This window comes from Hypanus sabinus, chromosome 10 (assembly GCF_030144855.1).
Source record: "Hypanus sabinus isolate sHypSab1 chromosome 10, sHypSab1.hap1, whole genome shotgun sequence".
Lineage (NCBI taxonomy): Eukaryota > Metazoa > Chordata > Chondrichthyes > Myliobatiformes > Dasyatidae > Hypanus > Hypanus sabinus.
The window spans coordinates 27,645,985-27,653,932 of NC_082715.1; the positions used below are offsets into that span (position 1 = coordinate 27,645,985).

Genomic DNA, 7,948 nt, shown 5'->3' on the forward strand with positions numbered 1-7,948 from the left:
AAAGGCAGGTTGTGCCTTATGAGCCTGATTGAATTTTTTTGAGGATGTGACTAAACACATTGATGATGGTAAGAGCAGTAGCTGCAGAGTATCAGCAAGGCATTTGCCAAGGTACCACTCCAAGGCTTATGAAGAAAGTAAGGAGGCATGGCATCCAAGGGGAAATTGATATGTGGATGTGTATCCAGAAATGGCTTGCCCATAGAAAGCAAAGAGTGGTTATAGATGGGTCATGTTCTGCATGGAGATCGGTGACCAGTGGTAGAGCCTCAGGGATCTGTTCTAGGACACCTACTCTGTGATTTTTATAAATGACCTGGATGAAGTAGTGGAGGGATAGATTTGTAAATTTGCTGTTGACACAGGTTGGAGGTATTATGGATAGCGTGGAGGGCTATCAGAGGTTACAGCGGGACATTGATTGGATGCAAAACTGGGCTGAGAAGTGGCAGATGGAATTCAACCCAGATAAGTGTGAGACGGTTCATTTCAGTAGGTAAAGTATGATGACAGAATATAGTATTAATGGTAAGACTCTTAGCAGTGATGAGGATCAGAGGGATCTTGGGGTCTGAGTCCATAGGACACTCAAGGCTGCTGCACAGGTTGACTCCGTGGTTAAGAAAGCATACGGTGCATTGGCCTTCATCAATCGTGGTATTGAGTTTAGGAGCCGAGAGGTAATGACCCCTGGTCAGACCCCAATTGGAGTACTGTGCTCAGTTCGGGTCGCCTCACTATAGGAGGGATGGGGAAATAAAAGGGTGCAGAAGAGGTTTACAAGGATGTTGCCTGGATTGGAGAGCATGCCTTTGAGAATAGGTAGAGTGAACTCGGCCTTTTCTCCTTAGAGCAACAGAGAATGAGAGGTGACACCTGATAGAGGTGTATAAGATGAGAGGCATTGATCATGTGGATAGTCAAGACTTTTTCCCCAGGGCTGAAATGGCTAACACGAGAGGGCACAGCTTTAAGGTGCTTGGAAGTAGGTACAGAGGAGATGTCAGGGGTAAGTTGTTTTTTTTTCCCTACGCAGAGAGTGGTGAGCACGTGGAAAGGGTTGCCGGTGACAGTGGTAGAGGCGGATACGATAGGGTCTTTTACAAGACTCCTGGACAGGTATATTGAGCTCAGAAAAATAGAGGGTTATGAGTAACCCTAGGTAATTTCTCAGGAAAGGAAATGTTCAGCACAGCTTTGTGGGTCGAAAGCCTGTATTGTGCTGTAGGTTTTCTATGTTTCTATATTCTATGTTTCATTCCTGCACACCCCCTTCTTGCCATCTCTTCACACAGCTGTTTGTTTGCTCAAGAAATGTGTAAAGGAAAGCTGATGCCTTGCTGATTAGGACTGATACACAGCTGTGATGAGACCATTGTAGGAGTAGAGCTTAGCTTTGTCTCTGTACTCAGAGGAAAAATAAACTCAGGTGGCATACTTAATGCAGTTGACTGGGAAATATGTCTGAAGACACCTGCTACAGTTTGTAAAGACCAACAAGCGCAAAAAAAATTGAAGCACTTCAGCATTGATAAAAATTAATACATTGTTCATACTTCAGCTCAAAACTCCAATTGCAGCAATTTACTCAGTGATATCCCTTGCTGCAAAAGGGCCCCACACTCTTCCTTTGTCACCTTGTCTGTCACACAAAGGGCCACCTCGTCAAGCATGTCTGTTCTATTTTGGGCTCCAAATTCTAGTTCTCAGTAGCTACCTTCTGGGCTGAAAAGTAAATATGCAACCTGTTTTAGTCTGAAAGATCAGTGCTGAGCTTCCAATTCCACCCCGATATCATCCATGTTCATCATCTCCTGCATGAACTTTGTAAAATTCCAATTCAATCCTAGACATACTGTATGTCAATCCATCCCAGTACATATCACATCTTAATCCTACAACTTGCCCTTGTCCATCATTTTTGGATTGTTCACAGTAGTAATATTGTACTGTGATTGCTCAAATTGAGTATGATATTCTCTTAAGGGGTTGTCTATTGGTGGGTCATGAGGTGACTGCATAGACTGATCTCCTTGGGGCACCACGATAGCCTAGCTGTAAGTGTGATGCTATTATAGCTCAGTAGTGTTTGGAGTTTAATTCCAACACCATTTGCAAGACATTTGTACTGCAAGGGTTCCACGCGTATCTCTAAATAAATAAATAAATCCTGGGATGCACATATTTAGAGTGGATTCCCCTAATGGAGAACACACATGCAAGACTTTGTTCAACGTGGAAAGGGTGATGCACAGGTGCTTGACAGACCAGTGTCCAGTGGCATCTAATGCAAGACAACTAGGGACCCTTCACTATGTAGCTTTTCTCAGCCTTCACTGCTGTTATGATGTGTCATTGTTTTCTGACAGCTTCACCATTGAGATCCTGGTTGGATCACCGTGTGGAACAGAAGTTCTCAAACTTTTGTTAAGCCACGAAACCCTACTACTAACCGAGGAGTCTGCAGACCCCAGGTTAGGAACCCCTGGTTCTAGAACCTCCCACCTTGACCTTAACGTCATGGGTGATCCTAGCAGGAGCTAAGTTCCAGATGGCTAAACTCCAAAGAGTATAGTTTTCTGGATCTCAGGAACTCACAGGCCTCTCCACAATAGGATGAGGATCTTCCAGTCAAGCCTCTACATTAAGGGCTGCTGCTACATTCATCTGTCCCTTCTTATAAATTCCCATATTCCTGAGTACATTTGCCCTTGATTATCTTTTTACATGCCCATGGAAAATTGAAAACAGTCCACATTTTTGTTCCTTAGAAGTTATTCCAACTTACTTTCACTCTTTCATTCAAACTCTTGGTTCTTTTTGCCGTTATGAAACCACGGTCATCAAGCACGCTACGTTTTTTTTTAAAAAACGTCTCCACATTTAATCTATTATCCTTAACTTTTGTTTGGCTTGCAATATTCTATGTTTTTACTCACGAAGGGGATGTATAGCTATATCTACATTCATTTCTTAAAAGTAGATCATTGCCTATTCACTTCAAATCTATTAATGAGTCGCCCTAACCCAATCCTCATACCTTGCCAGCCTTCCTTGGATAATCAGTTCCAGTCTTAACCGGTCTGCAGCGAAGTCACCATAAAGGCAATCATATAATGCACATATCTATTTGTAGTGATAAATTAATTCTCTTTAAAGGAATGGTGTACATTCATACAACACATTTTTTCACCGCTACAACGCCTTCAAAAGGTCGTCAACCACACTTGCAAACATTCTGCCTTTGAAGAGAAGTACAGCGAGGTCAAGTTGTGCATGATAAATGTACGTTGTAGACCAGGGGTGCGCAGCCTGAGGTCTACACAGCCCTTAGTGAGGGCCCATGGCCCAAGAAAGGTCGGGAACCCCTGGTCTGGACTCTCCAACCACCAAAACGTCAAAATTATGTCGTCCTCATCCTCAACCTTGTAGAATATAACCCTTATTACTTAAATTCCTCCTGAATACTGATTGCTTTCAAAAGGAAAAGTGAAATTAAATACAGATTTTCCTCAGTGCAAATTAACAAAATGAGAAGAAAACAGCATGTGCAAGCGACAAGTAATAACAACGCTATCATTGAAAAAGCACAATCCAATAGTCACGGAACAGAGACGCGCACTGGAGACTCCGCGAATACTACGAAGATGTACACACGCTTCACGACCATAACGAAGACAAACACATGAAGCCCACTGTATTTCTTGTAATTACCACAGTAATCAATTCTTGCCCATCCGGAAAAAGGGACTTTTGCTTGAGAATATGCGCAAACTATTGCACAACACAAGAACGGTACAACATTGGATTCTGAAATACCAATAGTTCACCCAAAAGGATCACAAAATAAAACTTGGTGAAGTATTCCTACACTTCATTCTCGCCTACAAGTGGGCGAGGCAACATTGGACGCGGCACTTTGAAACAGGCTGCCATACAGCTACTACACCCCTTCATAACGCACACCGTTACACTGCAAGAAGGGAAATAACATGCAAAACAATCAAATTAATATTTAGAAAGCTACCCCCTCCTCCCCTGAGTATGTGAGACGAGTTGCTGAGGGGTTGCGGGTTACAGTGAAGATAACTGGTTTCTACTCTACCGCTTGGGTAATTCGATACTGGGAATCACAGCTCTTCCACCTCAGGAGGGGAAATTCAAGAAAGACAAAATATACATAATAAAACTCACATGGAAGCAGTATCTTGAAGAGGAAAATCTGTGATCACCACGCAAAATGGCGCCGCTGCTCTCGGGAGAGATCTCCAGTGGGAGGTGAGCCCCCCGCACCCTGGCTCGGGGTTCCGCTGCTCGCTCGGCGCCAGCGCGCCTCGGACACCCTACCGCAGCGCTGAACCGAGCCGAGCCAAGCCGAGCTGCGCGCCGTGACGGAGGAAAGGAAAGAGATGCGGCAGCCGCCGGTAAACACCGCCCGCGTCGCCGCGCTTGAAATTCCCCCCCGAACGCGCGCTGAACTGATGCCGTTTCCACGAGCAGCTGGGGGCGGAATTCAGAGCCTCACTACAGCTCCGCCCCCTCACTCCATCACCACGTGAAGACCCGCCCCCTCACTCCATCACCACGTACAGACCCGCCCTCTCACATTACAATATGCAGCCCCGCCCCTCACTCATTACAATATGCAGCCCCGCCCCTCACTCATTACAATATGCAGTCCCGCCCCTCACTCATTACAATATGCAGCCCCGCCCCTCACTCATTACAATATGCCGCTCCGCCCCCTCACTCATTACAATATGCCGCTCCGCCCCCTCACTCCATCGCTATCAACATATCTAGCCCCACCACAGACAACCCAGCCCCTCTTTCTATCACCACATTGAGCACTGCCCCCCTCACTTCATCAACATATCTAGCCCCACTCCTTCCCTCGGTCACCAAATACTACCCTGAGGTTCAATTTCTTGCAGGCATTCACAGTGGAACAAAGAAGTACAATAGACTCAATGAAAATCTACACACAAAGACTAATGTGCAAAGGATGACAAACTGCGCAAATACGGAACAGTTACATGGTAGCAGCAAGAAGAGAGCATGGCCTGGATCGTGGAGGTCCTTGATGATGGATGTTGTTTTTTTTTGGCAGTGCTTTTGCTGCCTTCTCATTGGTTAGTGTCCCAATCAAATGACTAAAAAACATGAGCATATTGAGCTTTACTAATGAAATGATAGGATTGATGAAGGGGGAACTCATCCTCCTGTCTATATTATTAAACCAGGTATTTGACTAGAAAGTGAAAAATGTTTATTAACACACCTGGATAGTATTTTATAAAAACAGTTTACTGGAAGATGGCACAGGAAGATTACAATTTATTTATTTATTTGTTTGTTTGTTTCCCAAGCATGGAATAGGGCCTTCAGGCCCTTCGAACGGTGCCATCCAGCGATCCCTCAATTTAATCCTAGCCTAATCACAGAGCAATTTACAATGGCCAATTAACCTACCAACATTGGAGTGTGGGAGGAAACCAGAGCACCCAGAGGAAACCCACACAAGTCATGGAGAGAACATACAGTACAAACTCCTTACAATCAGCAGCAGGAATTGAACTCGTATTGCTTGTATTGTAAGGCGTTGTGCTAACCACTACACTACCGTACCACCCAAATTATTGTAGTTAGTGATCCAAAACTGTAAAATCTACGCATTAAAGCAACATATTTAAAGATAAGCAACACACACAAAATGCTGGTGGAAAGCAGCAGGCCAGGCAGCATCTATAGGGAGAAGCATTGTTGACGTTTCGGGCCGAGACCTTTTAAAGATAATAATGCCAGACAGGGTTGCTACCTAGCTCTTTAAACCCATTGCATTTCCCCCACTTACAGCTGTTCATTTTTCATTACCTCTACTCTTGATTTATTTTCAGTTGTTTAGTTAACTCATTGTTTCTTTTCCAACAGAGCATTCTACCTTGGAATTTTTCAAAAACTTTGTCTTTATAAGTGGTTAATTCCTTGACTCTGTTGTTTAATGCCAGAAAGAATATTAACTTTGGTATAACTTGTGTATAAAACAAAAAACATACAATGAAAATAATTGTTTAGTAGCAAGCAATAAAAAGATAAAAAGGAACTGAACTGGAAAAAAAATATTAATTCCTTAATTTGCTATGTTATGATTTAATTTAAATCAATGTTTATAAGTTCAGTATCATAACCACAGTAAATCAATCAAAATTTAATCCCTGAATAGAATGCTAAACGTGCTAGTGGATATTGCTGTATATTTATGTCGACAGTAGAGCCTCTCATGTCCAAGGACATTAGAGCAAACCAGCAGAATGTCACAGAAGTCTGCCAATTAAGGCAATTACAAGATTTAAGCCTGAACAAATACAAGCTTGAACAACAAGCAGTACAGCTGAAATTTTTTGCATTTCATACTATCGGTTTAGTCAGAGTCATCAGAAGCCTAGAATATTTAAGATACTATCTACACTAACTTTGATGCACCTCAATGTCTTTATGCTAAATAGCTAACATGGCATAGTTTCAGCTGCTTATTTAATAAATCAAAACTAGAAAAAAAGGCAAGGAGAAAAGGAACTGGAAGTTAAACAGTCCGAGGAAAACAAGTTTCCACACCAGGTGATTCATCCACATTTGCAAACTGTGTGAGAAAAATGCAAATGTGGGGTTTAAAATTATGTTAAAATTTTGCAATTGAATTACACAAGGATCTATGATTTTCTCAAATCCCTTCAATATTTCCTATTGGTCATCAGATCTGCCGTCTGCACAAATCTTATTGCATCAATCTGGGCATGAAACAAATTTTGAATTTGATTCTCCATTTCTAGTTACGCAGTTTGTGTTTCACAATATTGCTAACAGGTTTTCAAGCCCATCCAGAACAAACATTGTAGGTGTCTTTTAATTATGATATTTTTAAAATGTACTTTTAAAATTGTAGGAAAGCAAAACTTCGATTCTTATGAATCTTTCCTTGAACCCATAGTTCCTTTTAACTATGACCTCCTTCTGCAATATGTATCTAGCAGAACCCCATTGTAATCACCCAACAATTGGGCCATGTTCTCAGCTGTCATTGGGTTTGGAGGCTTGTGCGTCTCCATGACCCAGAGAGCTACATTGGCTGGCATCAGGACCTTGTGCTTTGGCTCTTGGTAGAATTACCCATGCTGAAAAAGTCAAAGGCTGGAGGCCAGAGCAATTCATCAGTCCTCCAGATTAGAGGGTTCAGCTCAGGGCTAACAACCCTGACTGGTGAAACAAAACTGTTATGGAAACAGCAATGAAGAATCCTTCTACATCTGAGATCAACAGTATTCCCGAGTCTTCACATAGGACTTGTAAGACTAGTGAGAATGGAAGGACATGATAAAGGAATGGAATGGACTTTATTTCTTACATCCTTCACATATATGATGAGTGAAAATCTGTATGATACATCTCCATCTAGATGTGCAATGTGCAATCGTAGTAATTTATAATAATTTATAATTAACAGAAGTCTCTCTCTCTCTCATTCTTCTATTCATGAAAGAACAGATAAAAAGATATGGTATATCTTTGCCTAATTGTCATCCAGTTATTTGGAAGAGGTGATGATTAGGGAAAGGAATCAAACTGCAGAAGAATCGATGCATGATGCTGATGGGTTGATGGATAGATGGTGATATAGAAGAAAACAACACAACTAGGAAGGATGTGGATATGTAGTTATAAGACCATAAGATAGAAGGGCCAATTAGGCCATTCACTTGTCTGCCATTCCATCTTGGCTGATTTATTATCCCCCTCATTCCATTCTCCTGCCTTCTCCCTGTAACCTTTGACATCCTGACTATCAATCTTCACTTTAAATATGCCCAATAACTTGGCTGCCACAACTGTCTGTGGCAATGAACTCCACAGATTCGCTGCCCTCTGCCTCAAGAAATTCTTCCTCATTTCT

The 7,948-nt window shown here is 42.3% G+C and overlaps 1 protein-coding gene across 11 annotated transcripts in view; it reads right to left on the reverse strand.

The window, feature by feature from the left end:
• The window catches only part of epb41l2 (erythrocyte membrane protein band 4.1 like 2), a 168,203-nt gene extending 163,674 nt beyond the window's left edge, over positions 1–4,529 (reverse strand). For 6 of the 11 annotated variants that reach the window (XM_059981555.1, XM_059981553.1, XM_059981554.1 and 3 more), the window contains exon 1: positions 4,195–4,528. The gene's annotated coding sequence lies outside the window, so the exon portion shown is untranslated. Of the gene's footprint in view, positions 1–4,194 lie in introns of all 11 variants that reach the window. The other 5 variants (XM_059981559.1, XM_059981556.1, XM_059981552.1 and 2 more) reach the window with 2 other exon arrangements.
• Positions 4,530–7,948: the final 3,419 nt, after the last annotated feature.